At 39.0% G+C, this 20176-nt stretch overlaps 1 protein-coding gene across 3 annotated transcripts in view; it reads right to left on the bottom strand.

Annotated features, from left to right (window-relative positions):
• LOC145999057 (uncharacterized) overlaps positions 1-20176 on the bottom strand; it is a 63474-nt gene that overhangs the window by 25919 nt on the left and 17379 nt on the right. Inside the window, exon 1 of one of the 3 annotated variants that reach the window (XM_083136005.1) lies at positions 12367-12933. The exons of the other annotated variants lie outside the window; for them this stretch is intronic. The gene's annotated coding sequence lies outside the window, so the exon portion shown is untranslated. Of the gene's footprint in view, positions 1-12366; positions 12934-20176 lie in introns of those variants that run through there. 3 annotated transcript variants of the gene reach the window in all.

The following is a 20176-nucleotide window of genomic DNA, read 5'->3' as shown; positions in this document are numbered from 1 at the left end:
GTGAGAATATTTACATGATAACCTACTTTCTTCTATGCTTTTTATTATTTTATTTTCTCTATTTGTATATTCTTCTATCTGGACTTCCTTCGTAATGGGCAGATCTGGATCGGGACTTCCTTCTCAATGGACGGTCTGGATCTGGACTTCCTTCTCAATATGGAGGATCTGGATCGGGACTTCCTTCTCAATGGGCGGTCTGGATCGGAACTTCCTTCTCAATATGGACGGTCTGGATCTGGACTTCCTTCTCAATGGACGGTCTGGATCTGGACTTCCTTCTTGTCTCCTTTGTGAACTTCCCTCTGGATTTCAATTTATTTATGTTTTGACTATTTAACGAATTCCTTTATCCTTTTCCAACTTTTTCCTCCAAGCTTTGGGAATAATACTAATATCCTCCCTTGGGGCTGCAATTGGAACGAGCCACCACTAACTAGGTACAACAGAGTGTATACTTGGTGCAGCCGATTGACATGCGCATCCAAGTAGGTGCTACAGTTAAACTGCGCAACCAAAAAGTGCTGTGGGGCGTCGATCAGAACGCGCTCGCCACTGATGTAAACAAAATTTCCCCTACGGGAATGGTAAATCAACCAAACAGATGCAATATCTGTTCAAAGACGCTAACTTGTATCAGTGCTTTGACTTCCTTAATTTTCATATTAACTTACATGTGATCACTGATTTGATTTATAAAATATATATATTAATTTACTTCTTTCATATTTATTCTTTGTCTTCTTATAAAATATTCTATTGTTTTTCATCTTTCCAATTTGCTTTGTTCTTATTTATAAAGTTATTCACATATATTATGCCAATTCTTAACCTTGCACGCCTGGTGCTGCCATCTCTATTCTTCTTTGGCAAACTATTCATCTTACTTGGTCCTATTGGGTACGTAACAATTTCAACCCAATTGCCGCGATCACCCACTGGTAGGAAGAAAAACTAATAACCTAAACTAAAAATCAACAATAAGTCAATCAAAGAAACAACCTCCCCCATTTTTGTGTGAAGATATTTAGAATTGGTAGCTAAACTCTAAAATGTTGTCCCCCCAAAAATTCCCATGACGCAGGCGGGTTATGAATCCCCGCCCCCCCCCCTCCGTGGGCATCCCTGCTTCAAGTGCATGGAACATCGAGAACTAAATCACTTCTAAACACAATTACTATTGGAATTTGCCAACAATGAAACTTGCTGTGCGTATTGTTAACTTTTGAACTCTTTTATCAAGGATTTGTAGAAAACCCGGGTACTTTCACTCGGAAAATAAAATCCACCGGGACGCCTTTTTTATTACATAAAAAGACGACATGTCCGGGGAAAAGAGAACGTATGGCAACCCTGTATAAAAACATATTGATATTAATTACCCATTGCTTACCAAATGACAACACCGTACAGTGTACCGTGCAAACACATTTCTATTGCCTTTTGTATCTGTGTTGTTTACAAAAATATTTTCTTCTTAATTAATTAAAAATATACCCACACACCCGCTTCCAATAAGAAACGGTGGTTTGTTTTAGATATTATCCTGTTTCTCGTGGCATACCAACAATTGAATGCTTCCTAAGAATGCACGGTGCGTTTCTCTCGGCAGCGTTGCAATCGCACAGTAACAGAAAAAAACTAAATCCTACCTTCTGCTGTATTTTAAAGACAGTAATGATGTAATTATTTGCCATTAGTGAACACAGTCCTCGAAGGAGTAGCATCGCAGACCGCAGGACATGACCCTAAAGAAAAGGACTGTCCTGCTAAAACCAGAACGTCTGGTCACCCTATTCTAGAAACTGCATGCTAACAGGACAGTAAGGCTCGGTGTGCAGAGTGCCACTTGACAATTTTTCAATGTTTTAATTTGTTCTCTGTAAGTACTACATTACCAAAATTCACTTTTGTTTAAATCTACTGATTATATTAGTAGTCGTCGTCGCCTTGTAATCAAGGGGTCTCGGGTTCGACACCCGGGGGAGGCACATAGTGGTTCCGATCCCACTTTAAACTGTATGTCCAGTCACGATTAGCCTTACTGTGCATAAAGTGGAATTAAAACACCAAATTAATCGATTATATTAGTTGTGTTTCTGCTAAGAGATCTTGCCTACGCACCTAAATTCATATGTCTTCCTCAATTGTGACACTCAAAAAACTGTTAAAATTACATCTATTAAATAATAAAAATTAAGTATTTGACTTCCCAAACTAAGTAGCAGGTGCAGAGAATGATAGAAGAAAGTAAGACACAAAAAGATGATTATATGTAATATTTAAGATAAATTATCGTTAATGTATACAGTGTTGGACTATGTTTAAGCGTGATGTTATGTATTTGCTTGTACGTGTGTATGTGTAAGGGCGAGAATGTGTTTTTTGTGGGGGGGGGTTGTGTGTGTGTGTGTGTGTGTGTGTGTGTGTGTGTGTGTAGGTTACATTCCTGTTCTTACATGTAATTCATTGTTTGTATTTTTTTATTCCTTTGTAATTTTTATATTGCGTTTTCTTTCTTTTAATATTTCAATGTAGACTACTAACTTCCATATTAAAAAGTTGTGTAAACATGGTGAAGTGGAAGAAAAGGCTCCACAGCCCTAACTTTGCTATGTAAAATAAGACGAAATAAATAAATAAGATAAGATAAGGGTGCAATTAGCCGCAGTGCTGGTGTGCCGATTGCAATTTACATCATTTTGCTATATTTGGTACCAAAAGAAACAAGTTGGCAATATTGCTAGTTGCCAACTAACTACCGGAAAGCATATTTTGCAAACGTTATGCAACAATGACTACTGCTGCCGCTACTTATCTGCCGTTAAAGTCATCCTCATAAGTCCTGCAACTGAACCGTGAATTACATCTCTTTGAGACAATATTGCCAGGGCAATTAGCGGTGGACCTGCATTAAAGAGGTCGCTGCAAACAACCTAACTGTCGTACATAAAATGTTACTAACACTGATGCGTAATGTCACTCTTGCAATTCGTAATGAGCAAACACGACCGAAGCCAAGTGTTTGCCTGTTCTCTCGGTGGATTTAACTTTCGCAGTGGCCGGTAACTTCATTTTTCAACTCGTACCAGTAAAATGTCACTATACCTACTCAGGAAGGAAGACCCTTTCATTTTTAATTGTCGCCCCACTCACTCGTGTTCAGTGGCGGAGGAAAGTTTTTCATTTGGTGGGGGGTACAAAATTCAGCCTCCCATATATATATATATATATATATATATATATATATATATATATATATATATATAAAAACACACATACTACTGCACCTAGAAATACATTTTGGGAGGTCCAACCAAGTGTCGCAATAATAATAATAATAATAACAGTAGTAAATAACTAATAATTATATTTAATTAAATATGTAAATTAATTAATATTGTATTGTTGTTATTACATGAATAGGTAAAGATAGTAAATAATAGAGATATAATGGCACATATTCATTATCTAGCTTACGTGTAGTTAAGATATCCAAGATTTGCATAAAGACAACTGCTCTGGCAAGGAATTTAATGTCAAATAGAAAAAGAATAGAATATTTATTGAATAACAAACAAGGAGTTAGATCCAATTAACGAGAAGTAAAGTTCCTGATTAATATTTTAAGGATATTATCATTACTTGTGTGCATTGATAAATCTTAGCAACCCTTCAAAGCCCTATGAGCCAAATTCCTTGCCTTCCAATAAGTTCAGCGGAATCATTGATTATATAACAAATGAAGGATAGGGGGAAAACAATCAAAGTCCACTTTCTAACTTTTTACAGGAATGCCGTTTGAAGTTTTGTAAATGCTACGGAATGAAGGAGATAATGGATTTTTCAATGCTGATTTGTGAAGGAGTTAAGTGTTATCATAAAATTAGGCATGTGAGGTTGTAGTACACCACCCCTACAATACCATGGTATCATAATCTCAATTTTCACCAAAAGTGGACTTTGATTGTTTTTTCCTCCAAATGCTAATCAATTATATTTTGATTATTTACTTTTACTACTTAGTAAGTCTTTCGAGGGGTGGGGGTTCGAACCCCCGGATCCCCCTAAATACGTCCTTGATACCTAGGTATAATGTGAAGCCATGGGAAATATTCTATTTTAGAACAGCACACACGAATGTCCTGTTATTTAATGCAAAATTTGCATAAACATTTTTTTTTATTTTCTTAAAATTTGTATTTCTTAAAAAACCAAAAAAACAACAAGATTTTAAAAACAGAAAACAATTCTGAAACAAAGCTCTGGACCTCGTTCTGGGCTTATTTAGATTTAACAGAAATGTGGAGTTCGAAATGTGAAAATTGCGAACAAAGATACATCTATCTATTTATTATAATGCTGGTTAAGATTAAAGGGGGTGAGGAGGATCTTGAGCCAGCCCAACCAGGAATAATCATCTCCCACCCACTGAACATAGAAACCACATTATTGAATATATCAGATTTCCACTTCAGTTCAGTTCAATCTAATTTTAAAATGACATAGATACGCATAAAAATATCTTTAAACAATTTAAGGCAGATGTGTACCATATCCAATGTCTTTTAGAAGCCACGTATTTGGTATTTACTCAAGACATCTGTAGGGCGTTGTATTTATAAAAAAAAATAATTAAAAAAACAGTTGAGATGGTTCCCGATCAACTCGTAAGAAGTCCAACTTTGAAATATTTGTGAAACATTTGACAAATCATTTATTAGTTATATAATTAGCTGTACCTAATGATACTCTTCAAGCACTGAAAGTACGTACTATCATTACATATACAAAACCGAAATCCTTCAGATGTCAGAGGAAGCAAGGAAAGCCATATGCTCAAAGGTTTTTTTCTCTTTTCAATCTTTGGTGGACAATATGAAGAGCCGCCCAACGTTTCTTTTTGTATGTAGTGGTATTAAATGCAGATACATGCGTGTGTTTTAGGGTGATATGTCAATTTCTCGTTTATGTGAAAAGGTAAACTTTAATGCAAGCAAAAGCATGTGCGCGTCACAGTTAAAGATTTTCGCATCTACAAAGAAAATCCAAAACACACTAAAAGCTAAACACAAATCGAACCAGGGAGCAGGGAATGTTATAGTCTGAATAATGGCCCAGTTTCCATCATTAGACAACTTTTATCTTTCATAATAGTACGTACAGTTACCAATGGTTAGAATAAAGGATTATAGTGAAACCAATAGTTTGACTGAAGGTGGCGGGGGCTCTAACTCGTACCCAACCCTGGCGTACGCAATTTTTTTCTCGGGAAAATCTGAAATTTTAAAGGTGGATGGTACATAGCTGTTTTATATAGGAGCGGCATACACAATAAGATATTTCCTATATTTGGAAATTTCCACTTTAAAAATTGGCAATCGGAGGTCAATTTATGGAGATTTGCCTCATCCACTCTGGGTTTTCTCGAGTTCTTCACTGTTTTTGTTTGCAAATGTTGATTTTCTCAAAATTTCGGAGTGGACTGTAGCCCCCCCCTCCCCAGCTCGCCCTATGCGTACGCCAGTGTACCCCAGTACCGTGAAGTCTGCAAAGTCCTAATTATTGTCGCCTTATGAGACTAAAGTTCACAGTCAGCACATCGATACCCATTATAAACCAGTTATTGTACTTTCTAGTTTTATCATATACCGCTGCAGTGCACTGCTATTGGCTGTCGCCATATGCAGGAGATTTGACGCGCACTCTAGCGGGATCCATCCCTTTCCTGTCGAAACGTCAGCCGAGTCGTTGCAGAGTTCGGGAAACTGCTCAGTTGTCTTGATTATGTTTTTCACAAATTTTGCACAAACTTTAGCATGGAGTCGTGAAACCCTGTTTGGAACGTAAATGTACAGATCTTCAATATTCAAACCGCTAAAATTGGAAACAACGTGAATGTCCCATTTGCTTAACGAAAGCGTGTCAATATTCACAAGGTTTGGTCCGTAAAAATATGTGTTGTTATGGAATTGAAATTTAACGCTTTGGGGTAGTGGTTGTCTGTAACAAAAAACCAAGGTCACGATTAGGCATCGCAGTTTTCAACGCACTGCTCCGGGGTAAAATAAAAATAAAAAAACCCTGGGGAGGAGAATTGACATACGATATCCCTCACTTGTGACCTGAGAGGCTGTGCACAGCTTCTACCCCACGAGCGACAGTGACTCATACTACCCACATGGTGGAGATCTTACTTGCATTATCATTTTCTTTCATGTTCAAGTGACGAAAACTCAGGAATACACCATCTGGAATTTTTCAGAAATATGCTAACAAATGTATCATCAGCATATGTTGAGGATTCAAAGTGTTCTACTTTTGCTGCTTAAATTTTTACCACGTGAAGGTTCATGTTGTTATTGTTGTTGAGTTTTAAGTCTACTTTATGCACACATAGGCTAATCGTGATTGGACCTACAGTTTAAAGTGAGATCCGAACCATATGTATTTCCACCGGCTATCGAACCAGAAACCCCTTGATTACAAGGCCTCTGTAACTACGCCACCGGAGAGGGACGTGAAGGTTCATACATTCATTTTTTAAACCCTTTTTTCATGCCTTTCTTTCTCACTTCCAAGGGTTCTAGCTAGCCACATCCAGGCAATGGATGTTCTGTTTGTTATATTTCACCTAAAGAGGCACTGAAGTGACGTTAAAAAACGAAAATACATGATACAAATGCAGTTATAATTTGCCTTCCATTTTAGTCGTCAGTAAACTACCACTCCTTGAAGCTTTCTGAGTAATAATAATCTTATCTACCAAAGGTCCATGTCGTAGGTAAGCAAAGCAATTTTTTTCAGTTGGAAACACGGCATTTTCCTTCACAAAAATTACAGTGCTGCCTTCTCAAAAAACACTTAGGTTGTCGCGTCTCTGCAATGACATGTACAGTCTTATTTGTAACAATCCCTTAAAATTAATAACGAAAATTACTGTGGCAAATAAAATTTGTGTGTGAAATACATAATTTTAAACTGTTATTTATTTTACAAGGGAAGTGATGCCATGAAACTTGTCACCGGATTCTCAAGGTCAAGATTCTTGAACTCTGACTCTTAACAAATACAGAATTAAAGAATCGTTCAAAATATTAAGATTAGCACCACTCAGTGCAGCATACTGCATGCCAGCGACTGAGTTACCACCACTGACTTTAATACACTGTGCTAAAGTGACTGCGAAGCGCCAGAATTCATTTGGGCAAAAGATCTAGCCGTGCAATAATGTTTACGATTTAATAGCTGTCATTTCGCAGCCACAAAGTGTGGTTGTTTACTTAAATTTGGACGGAATAGAAATAGATGGATCTAGTAAGAATCATTATTATCCTACTGGCAACCCTGCATCCAGGACTCAGTGTTCGGAAGAGAGTAAAGCCCCTATCACACGGAACTGGATTTCTAGTAGGAGTGCCCTAGTTGGCGCTGAACTAACTTTCTAGGTAGCAATCATGGCCGCCTGGCTGACTGCTTGACTGGTTTGGAGGAATAGGACATGTTCTAATTGCTACTTGCTTTCCTCGACTGGATTCTGTGGAACAGCCAATCAGAGCAAAGTTTCGCCATGTGAAGATAATCTGTGAGTGTGCAAAGGAGCGTTTTTGTCTGTGGTTTCCGAGTGTTACTCCAGCAATGTATAACGTATACAGCATGAAAGGCGCGTTGAGTTACACCATCTATGCTGAGTGCACGGTGTTTACATTTGAAACAACTAAAATATTCTTCCATACGTGTACAGTAAACGTTGTAAAGTATGTATTTAAGCAGCGCCATTGTTTTGTATCTAATAACGTTTTATACGATACGTTATTCCTCTCGGTTGAACAGTTTTAAAAATGTGAAGTGGTACATTGTTTACATCTCACGCGGCCGCCATTACAACTTCCCTCGTATGGGAACAAAAGTCTATCGACAAGTACGCTGATAAGTATCGTGTGAGGCGAAAACTAGCAAATTGGTAGCCAGTCCTGCGTCAACTAGGGCATACCTACTGGTAATCCAGTTCCGTGTGGTGCGGGCTTTAGAAAGAAGGGAGAGAAATGGTACAGGGTAGGGGACAGAATTGTAACCTTGAAGCGCCTGTGCTTGCGTAACACCTTATAGGAAGAAGGATACATTAGAATGCTTCTTGGAAAAGCGGATAAAGGAGGGCAAATGCATTCTCCACAGAAATAAACCCATTTATCTATAAGCGTAACATTTCACTTTAGAGGAAAATTGTCTGAGGTGGCAACAGATATGGAAGGCTCTCACGCAAGGCTTATCTCCTCCCTTCATGCATCAGGAGTGACCCAACCATTGCAGGTGGCAGTGACAGGCATCATGGCTGGTAGCTCTGGGTCATCCCAGATGGGGTGGGAAGAAAATCTCCACCAATTTAATCATGATTTCCCCTTCAGACCGCAAGCGACCAAGGAAATGGCACCGTTCAAGCATGTAATTTGCAGAAACGAAGAAGCTATTTTAATTACATTTGAACCTGAGTTATACGTATGTCAATATGAAGAGGAAATAATACACATAACTGAGAATTACTTACAAATCAGATTTAGATACCATGTCGAATCATTATTAAAATACTGTAATTGTATCTATTTTGAGGAACAAGATAAACGTAATACAGGTTATTTCTGTCAAAGTGGTAAATTAACGAATCTAAAAGTTTGATTCTTAAATACATTACATTTGCCTTATTATTATTGAACTAGTAGCAACTGAAAACTGTCAATTCTGTTACATTGTTGTAGCTTGGGGGGGGGGGGGAGGGCAAGAACAGTTTGCTTTCCCTTGATATATAAGGTTTAGCATGGTTCGGGAGCAAGAGTGGCAAAATGTTGGGGACAACTGCCCCCCCCCCCTAATCGCAGTCACTGAATAGGCTATTTGCTGAACAATACTTGTGCATCCCTCTGTTTCCACAGAAATACATATGAAAGCAGTGGTGCCAACTATAAAACAAAACCCCAGCGACTAGTAGAATACATGTTGACAGACGTGTACGTTTAATATAGGTAATGAAAACCCCCATAGAAGATCTTGTGCTAGAAAAGTCAGCACCATCAAACAATTTGCTTGATCTATTCTTAAAAAGTAGATTTTCTGCTTCACCAGGGAGGGACACTCGCAAGCAATAACGTCCAGTCCGGGAGTCGAACCAATAACCTACGGTTGCGAGATGATGAGTCGACTGCTCAACGCATTCTGCTACAGGGGTGGCTCATGCTGCCTGAGAGGAGACCGAGAAGGAGAAAATCAGTTGCTGCGATTAGAAGGGGGGGCGGTTTCCCCCCTCACTTTTCGCCACTTTTGCTCCGAAACTATGCTAAACCTTATGTAGCAAGGAAAAGTAAACTGTTCTTGCCTCTACCCCCCAGTTTTGGAACCCAATCGCCGCCACTTGTGATAGGCGTAGACAATTGTTAAGTACGTACATCAACACTGGTACATGACAATACACTATGATCAAGGTCTATAGAGGGGAACGGTGCAGAGGGTTTGCCCCCCAGAAGACTTATCAAGTACTAAAATTAAATAGTAATCAAAATATAATTGTTTAGCATTTCTTTTTAATAATCCACTAACTTATTGGAAGGCAAGGAGTTGGGATTATATGGCTTTGAAGGATTGTTCCAAAGATTTATGCACACTACTACTTATGATAATATGCATAAAATATTAATCAAAAACTTTACTTTTCGTCAATTAGTTCTAACTCCTTTCTTTTATTATTAAATACATTTTCAATTCTTTATCTACTTTATATTAATTTCCTTGCCAGGGCAGTTGTTTCTATACAAATTTTGGAAAGCTAGACAATGAATACTTGCTGTTATATATCTCTTCTTTTACCATATTTTTACATATTCACATAATAACAATACAATATTAATTAATTTACATATTTAATTTATATGATTTAATTTTAATTAAATATAATTATTTTTATTATATTATTATTATTATTGAGGCACTTAGTCGGACCCCTTCCCGAAATGTATTTCCAGATACGTGCCTGACTATGATGGCTTCAACAAAACAAGTTGGAGGCATTTTGGGGAATTAGCAAAATAATCAAAGCGTGTGCCGAAAAAATCCCCTACTTTAATCTTTTTGGTCAATATCTCGTATCGGACAAACGGCTGAAATTTGCTAGTTCATTTATTTTGAATATTCGTACTTGCGTATTCTGAATTGAGAAACATTGCTGAAGGTGGCATTTCGCTTATTTCACGGAAATAAGCTCTATTTGTGACATATTGAGTAAGTTTTCTTCGTTTCTTTTTGCCTTCGGTAAGACGCAAAATGGCGGTCACAGTTTCACTACCGTACTCGGCATGCAGTGTTTCCATCCCACTGCACCCAAAAATACCTACGTAGCCCCACAAACCATTGACGCATAGCCCCACGAACCATTCATACATAGCCCCACGAACCATTTCCAGTAAGGTTAGGTTAGGTTAGGTAGGGTCACGTATAGGTTACAATAGTTAAAAATTGGTTTCGAAAAAAATATGCATAGCCCCACACACCATTCTCGCATAGCCCCACGAACCATTGACACATAGCCCCACAAACCATTTGCGGAAACGTACCTTCTTCAGTTACAAAAACGCGTGTTTTGAAACACTGACCGGGATTACGTCATGACACACAGGCTACATCCACCTGGAAGTAAATGGATGCAAGAGCTTTCGTGCATCGGTCACACATTTATATCGAAAAATACATGATTTACCGGCAAAAATCAATGAACGATGCGAGAAAAAACTTCCCCGAAATTCCACAAGTATAAATAAACTGCATTCGGTAAGTAATTTCTCCTGTAAATTTGAAGAAATCCGTTTGTACGATACGAGAAATTTACCACCTTTTTTTTCTGGTAAACGACTGCACATGGAGTTAAGAAAATTAATAAGCAAATATGAACAACTCCAAAAGACAAGTGTTTATTATCCTTTAAAGAGTTTCCGAAAACAGTACTTTTTGCATGCTGTTGTATGTATTTGTGTGTAAACGTAGCCTAATTGTTTTAAAAATAAATGATTAGGTTATACCATACAAGGTGTCGGAAAAGTCTCTCGCTATAGACACAATCACAGTATTTGTTCAGTGCTTTCTCCGTCGAATTCAGCTCACATCTGTAGGAGGAATCGAAGCTGTGCTCACGGAGAACATAATCTGGAGCTATGATATTGCATTCGCCCTCGATCCCGGTGCGGAAGTGGAACAGATCATGATTTTCACCCTTTACACACTAGAAATTTCATATATCCCCAGAACGGATTCCGATCCCGCGAGCGCGGGGCCCATTCAACTGGTTCTATGTGACCAATACAGCCAGTCTCGCATGAAATAGTCAGTTAGGCACAGAGATATACGCGCGGGTGGAGTCAGTAGCGTGCCCAGGATTTTCGAATAGAGGGGAGAGGGGTTATGTATATTCTTTTGGTAGTCAGTCCTCATTTTGACATCCTTTTCTGCCTTTGATGTTCTGTTATTTTTTATTAATACTGGGCCAAGGGGGGGGGGGGTTATGACCCACAACAACGACCCCCTCTCGGGCACGCCACTGAACTGAAGGGCCGGGTGACTGTCAGAGGCATCCAAGAACGCCACCAGTCAAAATATCAAATAATATTACTTAGAGACAGCAATAGCTTGTAAATTTGGAGTCTTAATTAGAAATTTATTTAAAATGTGAGAAATCTGTTTTACATTTCTAAATAACATCAAATGTTCTAATAACGAAGAGAGTTTTTGGGTTCGTTAACGGATGGAGGCACATTGTACAGTGGTTTGGATTCCACTTTAAACTGTGCTTAAAGAGGACTAAAAACATCTAATAAGAGTAAGTTCGTGAATAACGTTCATCCAATTTTTTTTCGTGCATATTGCAAAGAACTGCCAAATCACACGAATTCTGATTCATAATAACTGCTTTATAAAGCAATCGTTTCATTTAGTTGAGAAGTTTGTTACGTCGAGGTCTGATGCATCAAAAGTTTCGTATTTTCCATATTTTATGATCCATTTCAAGTTTATTTTAGGTTAACCAGAGCCATAAGCATAAATAACGAACGAATGCATGAAAATGGTACAGACAAAACAAATTAAATATCCATGGACCAAAAACACAGCTTTCCTGGACACGAAACTTCCATGCAGTGCACTTCGTCACTATCTAGCCAATGTCTTGTGCACGATATAACATTTTCGGATAATGCACAATTGAATTATACTTAACGTTGTGACACTTGTCGTTGATTTAGCACTTGGTACTTCTGACTTCCAGAATGCATAAGTCGCCGGTGTGCACTTAAGTATTAAAAGGTCAACTGAATTATTTAATTAGCAACTCACCACATGCATTTGCAGGCCGTTGGTTCCCTTCCAGTGGCTAGCAGAAAACTTTTCGTCAACGTTTCTCACTCGACATGGCACTGCGGGAAAAGAAGAGAGAACGCTACACCGGCTGATTTCCTGCCATTCCCAAGCTGCGTTGAAACACAAGCATTGCGAACATCCCCGTTCCACATTTTACCCAAAAAAACAAACGAATCCACACTCACAAACGTCAACACTCGTGGGGAAAAAAGACAGGACGCGAACTTGCATCACGACTAGACTCTCAGAACAAACGAGTAAACAGCTGTGCGAGGCTACTGCCATCTACCACCATGGCATGAAACTCCCCCGCTTCACACTCTAATTGTTTGCAGAATGTGTTCCGAATGACCACTAGCTCTCTCGGTTTGATGTAATTTCACGTAAATAATTATACACTTTTACCTAATTCTACGTTCTTGAAGGATGGTGTATTGAATCACGGTTATTAAAAAAAAGTCTCGAAAGAAGTCGGTTGCGATTTTTCGCCCAAGTGGACGCAAAACGTTCAGCTTGTCCCACCACAACTGAACCCAACGAAACAGGCAGTTCTTCTCCCCCAATGTACCCGTTTCCGCTCTCTGCTTATAGCAACTTCCTGCTCTGTTGGTTTCCGGAAGTACGACTGCGGACAGCACAAAACAAATCCATGGCGAATGTCCATTTTAGAGGCATTTCGTCACGTTGAGTGATTTCCTGTTCAGCTACAGTTGACACATGCCCTTTCTTTTAGAAATTTTATTCTGCAGCTAATTGCTAAAGATGGTGCAATAAACTGAAAATCAGATGGAAGTGAAGCTTTTATCTTGCTAGAGAGACAGGAAGACTGATAAAAGACAGTGAGATCTCTTTTACGTCTTTTTATATACAGCGTTCAAAAGTAATCAGCTACTGTTTCACAATAATGTAACGAGTTCTTTGCTAACACGTTATAACAACATTTATAATAACCAAAAAATAACACTCTGATTTCGTATCCCATATATTTCTCCATTGGATAAAAATTTCAGATATAATAATGTCTTAATTTTATTTTGTGTATGCTTCTGGCTGTACATGACCTTGCACTAATTTAGCATAACATTGGATTTGTGCATAACACAAATATGGATGATCTACATGGTACAGACCATATACCAAAATACATATGATGGTGAGAACAGTCCAAAACATCAGTGCTATCTGTTAACTCCCGAGAAAATCAACAACATATAGACGTTTCTAAATTGACCTTTGACATTAATTTCCTACGATATAATTATGCTAATTGCTAATGGAGTCTCCCCGATGGCGCAGTGGTAGCGTCGTCGCCTTGTAATCAAGAGGTCCCATGTTCGATACCCAATGGAGACACATAGTGATTCGGATCCCACTTTAAACTGTAGGTCCAGTCCCAATTAGCCTTACTGTGCATAAAGTGGACTTAAAACACCAAATAAAACAAACAAAGAAACAAACCATTACTAAAGGTAAAGTGTAGCACCAGAAACAATTAGTATAGTCACGGACACGTCTGGTTTATAACAGTCCCATCGTTACAACCCAAAAGTGTCCGTGACTGTACAAAGGTAGAGGGGGCGGGAATATTTTCTTGGGGGAGGGCCAGTCATGTACCATATAGAAAAGCATATTCGGACTAAAATATCGCATATTTACCTATTCTTCCTTGTTTGTTTGCGAGGAGCAGACTGATGAGGCTTCCCACACCCCTCCTCTGGTGCTTTCACTGTAATGGTACCATAGAATAATATTTCATTACAACACGAGTTCATAATAAACGTCCGATTTCAAGAATTATCAAATATTCATCATGGAGTTTCTTTGTAAGTGCATCGCTCCGCTAGACTATTGTAATGCGTGCTTATGAAATATCCGTAGATGAATGCAAAGATTATGAATGAAACGTCCTGTGCTAATTCCACATCCTCGGCTAAGGAAAGGAATTAAGCAAGCAAAGAAAGCGAGAAGCAATGTTGCCAATCTACTGGTTTTTCTCACTAAATGTTTTCCTTTTTCATTGAGACTTTGTCAACGATTGTGCGCCAAGGGTCCCGGGTTCGAATCCCGGTCGGGCTTGGTTGTTTGTGAATGTCCATTCATCAATTTCATCATTTCATCACTCATCCCCATCTTCGCAAATTAGCCAAGAGGCACAAAACGCGAAGTAAAATAAATTAACTCAATCAATCAATCAATCAACGATTGTGATGATTATCTCTATCATAATCTCTACCGATCAATGCTAACAGCTTCAAAGTTCTTTGATCTGTCGGTTCTTAACTAAAATGTTTTTTTCTGTTGATTTAACTCGACGACTTACTGGGAATAGCCACTGCTCTAGTTACAATACTAACGAGGTAAAAGAGTTTATAAAAACTACTCCAACAGGTCATGGACTGATATTATGCCCCTGGAGATACACACAGACGCACGCAGAAGCAGAGAAAGAGGGAGAGAAGGGGAAAATTACAGAGGAGAGGGAGAGAAGCAGAGGAAGGATAAAGAGAGATGGGTGATTGACAGCGATATAGACAGAGGAAAGGCATAGGGAGAAAATGAGAGACAGAGATACAATTGACAAAGAGAGAAACGGGGGAAAGACAGAGAAAATAAAAGAGAGAGAGAACGGAGAATTAACACGAAGGAAAGATTAAAGGAATCGGAGAGAGAGAGAGACAGAGACAGAGAATAAGAATAATAGAGGGACGGTTGACAGGACAGGAAGAGAAATGAGAAAGACAGAGGGAATAAGAGAGAGGGAGCCGATTGACAAGGTTATACACAGGAGAAAGGAACAGGGAACTACAGTCCAGCAGAATTAACTTGAGACAAATGGCTGCCGGCGCCGCTGCAGGAGTACCAACCTACAGCGAACGCTTGACTCTCACTCGAATCACGGGCAATCAGCTGGCAACGGGAGATGGGAGATTTGAAAAATAATTACATTGTGTAACGGAAATATCACTGTATTAAGAGGACATGCTAATAAAATTATAAGCATTATAAGTATTCTATCATCCACAGTAAATGGATAAACAGTTTATTCTTTACGTTTAATCCGTAATTTGAAAACACTGCCGCTTCGCTTGCTTCACCAGTCACTGCACGTGAGTCCTTTCAACATTTCGCGCGCCCGAGCATTAGAATTTCCATTGGCCCGTTACAGCGGGAAGTCCCCCACTCTAGCCAATTCGAGCGCAGTTGCATCATTCACAGAGCGGCCATTTCTCTCAAGTTAATTCTGCCCGACTAGATAGAGAGAGATGTTTATTCAACCACGCACGTGTCCAGTCACTCCACACAAATGCTACAATGTTTCCTTTCGTTCACTTGCCGAGGTCGTTCTGTCTCTCCTCGCGTGACAAGAGTCCTAGCAAAAAGATGGTACTCGCTGCCCCTTGCTTGCAGTACGTAATGATATTATTTATTATTTTCCTTACTATTCTTTCTAATATTGACGCGACGAACAAATTACCTCCTTAGAAATCTGTAGCAAAAATTATCCAATTTTGTATACAAAATTATTGTATGTTTCACAATTCACATTTAAAGACGAAACTGCTTTGTGAAAGGAAGTTTAAAGTAGATACTTGGCCTTGCTTATCGCTCTGTTCTATTGGGTAATTAATAGTGTTTCCATGTGTATTATAATGATTACAAATACTACAGTATATACAGAGAGTCGTTAATAAAATGGTAAAATAATGCTTGACATTATTATTATTACTGAGAAAAGCAGTAAAGCAGCTATTATATATAAAGGCATATCTTTAAAAATCGCGATTTTTGAGATACACTTTTTGGTTATGCCAACCACGTTATATGTGTGTGTGTGCACTGAAGACTCCATCAACATCATCATCATTTTTATAGCAACCGACACAGCTCGTGGACTCGGACTCGCGATTTTTGAGATACACCTTTTGATTATATTACTCCAATCACGAAACACACACACACACCTTCGTGATCATTTCATTATATCACCGAACAGTATACTTCAGATTTTGAACACTTTCAATTTTCTAAATCGCCCGTGCATAGTGAATACTTCATACTTTGTATATTACATAATTATTAACAAATCATATATACGTATATCAATAAGTAAAAAGTAGCTACCTTAAAATGTTTGCATTGTGAGTGGAGCAAAAAAAATTATAAATCTATTTCCTTGCAACCAGACCTTAATATTAACTTAATACTTTCACGGAGCGACAAGTCGTTTCTTTTCTAACTCTTTTTATTGGTTTTGTGCCCTCTTGTCATCCGGGGTAACCCCCCTCGTTCGCCCTTCCCTTAGCTACGCCTCTGTCTCGCAGTAATTTACATTTGCGCAAACAAACGACGTAAACATACACATGCCTGCCGAGCTCCGTGGCGGCACAGCGTGCCACCACACCATGGGTCACTGGTTCGAATCCCAGCGTGGGCATGGGTGTTCTCTGTGAGGGTCACTTCATCAATTTCATCATGTCATCACTTACCCTCGTCGTCACGATTAGCCGAAAGTGGCAGAAAAGCGATACCAGGGGTGCCCACAGGGCTGCGCCATCGAGATTTTTGGAGGGGATTTTTTCCCTTCAAATAATATAAAATTCAACATTTATATCTTTTCCAAAATATATGTAAAAATTTTACACCTTAAATGCACCATATTTAATCCAGTAGATGAAGAAATGAAAGTGTTTAGGGCATTATCGAAAAAGGGGGGGGGGATATCGAACTCGTACATATTAGGCCTTAATTGACACGTGGGTTCTGAGGGGGATTCTGAATTAAACTTTGGGGAGGACAGTATCCAACTCTAGGTCTTAGATTATGGCGAGTACTTAAGTTAGAGGAGGATTGAGCATTAGATAGAGGGGGTATCCAATTCTTGTATATTACTATTGTCTTATAATGTTGCGGAAATTCTGGTGTGGAGACTGAGAATTAATTTTTTGGAGGAGGCAATATCCACTCCTCAATATTAACAGTAAGTCTAAAATTGGCATGGAAATTTTGGAGGTAGGATTGAGTATTAAATTTAAAGGGGGAGATAGGAAGCTCTTAATAGAGTGTTAAATCTTAGATTGTCAAGGGATTCCTGTAGTGGAGAGAGACTTCGAACATTACATTTTGGAGACTGTATTTAGCGATAAGACATCCACGCGTTTTCGACCCCGAATGTGCCAAAGGAAAAGCTGGAAAAGGAAAAGACTAAATACCCCATTAAATTAATATTCTTCAAAGTCTGCAAAGAAATGGATGTAAAAATTCTGTTGCTCGCTTCGCTCGCAATAATTTGTTGCTACGATGTGTGTTGGCGCTTGAATGAGATGAATATGAAGTTTCTATACTAAAGCTGCATTACAAGACAAGCGATATTCTCGATTGATTGATTTGGTGTCTTAAGTCCACTTTATGCACTCTAAGGCTAATCGGGACTGAACCTACAGTTTATAGTGCGATCCACGCGATATTCTCGATTATGATGAACGATTTTAGGGGTGGTCTTGAGTGATGGCACCACTGTTTAGGGAGGAGGGGCAGATCAATTATGTTCAGTAAAACTAAGGAAAAAGTTACTTTCGGTAGACACGCTGTCGTAACTAAATATTTTGTGGGGATTACGATATGGTTTAAGGGCGCGAATGATATGATTTGGGGGGGACGCAAGACATGATTTTGGGGGGATGCGCCATAGGCCTTGGGGGGGATGGGCACCCCTTAGCGAAACAGTCCCCAGAAAATTCACCGCCAATAAATGCAAGGCCTGAAGGGGTTGGGAGTCCAGTTCTGAAAACCACGTTCGGCTTCCCGCTCAACGGGTGCTTGGTTTGTGGGGCGCGCGCACAGCGGCGTGTACGTGTCACTCTGATAACCGCTAATTAAGCCCTCCTGCTAATTGCGTTCCTTCCTGGCAATAAAAAAGCGGCCGAGGCTTTTCACCAGAACGCCATTAAAAAGATTCTTCAGTTGCGCGACCAACGGCTCCCGTAGTTCCTTCTTTCTCTCGAGAGCCACAGAAATGTCAGGAAACAGAGTAGCTCATGCTGAGGCAGTGTTGCCGAGGCTTTTTTTGAAAGAAAGAAAAAAAAACTTTCATTGGTCAGTTACTGTTCAAAGAGTAAATTGTTGCGACACAGGGTGCGAAATTACTGAAAACTGGTGGGGGAGGAAGATCTTAATTTACATACACACACACACACACATCCACATGCACACAGAATACATTTTTGGTTGGTGGATTGTTAGGACAAGATTGTTGGTTGGGGAATCTCCCTGGTCCCCCAGCATTTCGCGCATTGCGACTTGGCTGTGGGTGTTTGTGGGATGTTATTTATTTATTTTTTTAAGTTGTAAACATTATTCATACAATGAATTCTCGGAGAAAACGTAATTATAAACAAAAGTTCTTGAGGGAACACAGTGTAGTCTCTATTTCTGCTCGCAGTCGTAAGTAAAAACTATGTACGAGAGAGAGAGGGAAAGAGAAAGAGAGAGAAAGAGAGAGAAGAAGAACCGAATAATACCTCCCTGTTTTTACCACACCGGTTTCTCAACACACGAAAACATTGTGAAAAGTCAAATTTCCTCTATCCTGAACAAAATCCTTTACCATGCATCACGTTGTACAGACACTTTTGGGTTGTAACAATACCATTGACCTTCAATAGAATCGTTACAACCCAAAAGTGTCCGTGAGCGCACAGACGAATGTAAACAAATGCTGTTCGAGAAACACAGTAGAAGCGACACTAACACACAGCGGCATTTTGAATCGCAAATTAGCGAGTGGCATTAGAACAAATTTTGCCAACGTGTTGTTATTGATCAAACACCTGGATTATATACAATCTCTGCTTGCAAAATTACAATTCAATGAGGTCACCAGAGAATCTTGTTCGAGTAAGTTCCAGGATGGAAGAAATATTCATGTAGGAATAGGATCTGCTTGTCGTTTTGACTAATTATATTCTATTTCTCTTCCTCCCTAGTTTTCTTACTCTATTTCCCTCTATCCCATTTCTATTCTTATCGCTCTGCCGTTCTTAAGCTCTTTCTTTGTGTTTCCATCTCTTCTTTATTTTCTCACTTTCTTCTACTGTTTTTCCTCCTTGTTTTCTGCTTACCTTCCTCTCTTTTTCATTTCTTTTTCCTGTTCCTCACATTTCTCTTGTGTCCTTTGTTTTATTCTCTCTCTCTCTCTCTTTCTCTTCTTCTCATATGCCTAACCTTTTCTCCTTCTTTCTTCTTCAGTTTCTATCTCTCTCCCTTTACTTCGAATTGTCTCTTCATCTGTTCCTCTTTCTTTCATTGTTTTTCCCTCAGTTTCTCTCACTGATTCTCACGTGTCTAACCTTTTCTCCCTGTTTCAATTTCTCTCTCTCAATTTCTCGCCTTCGGTACGTTAAGAAGAAGAAAACTTGCACGTTGTCAAGGTATATTCTGTTTTGTTGAGTGGAAATATGTCGGTAATGTGAATACACGGATTGTGTAAAATGTTTTTTGCTGGTAATAAAACCATATGCATAAGTAACGAAGCCCTTTCACTCTACATGGACTTCATTTTTCAACGCTCATCAGCCTTCTGTTCCATTCTTTTATATCATTCTCTCTCGCTTTTCTTAACTTTTTCTTTCTATGTCTGCGCACGTGTGATTCGTTTAGGATGGAGACCCCTTGATGGCAATGTACCTGTTACAGTCACATTTAAATTTGAATTTGAATTTGAATTTTTCTACAGAAAGGCTTATCTGGACTGGACCTACAGTTTAAAGTGGGATCCGAACCACTATGT

Source organism: Lepisma saccharinum, chromosome 14, assembly GCF_977018435.1.
Source record: "Lepisma saccharinum chromosome 14, izLepSacc3.1, whole genome shotgun sequence".
Taxonomy (NCBI): Eukaryota; Metazoa; Arthropoda; class Insecta; order Zygentoma; family Lepismatidae; genus Lepisma; species Lepisma saccharinum.
Note: the sequence above shows the minus strand (reverse complement) of the source record. Positions and strands in the feature narration are given on the sequence as shown.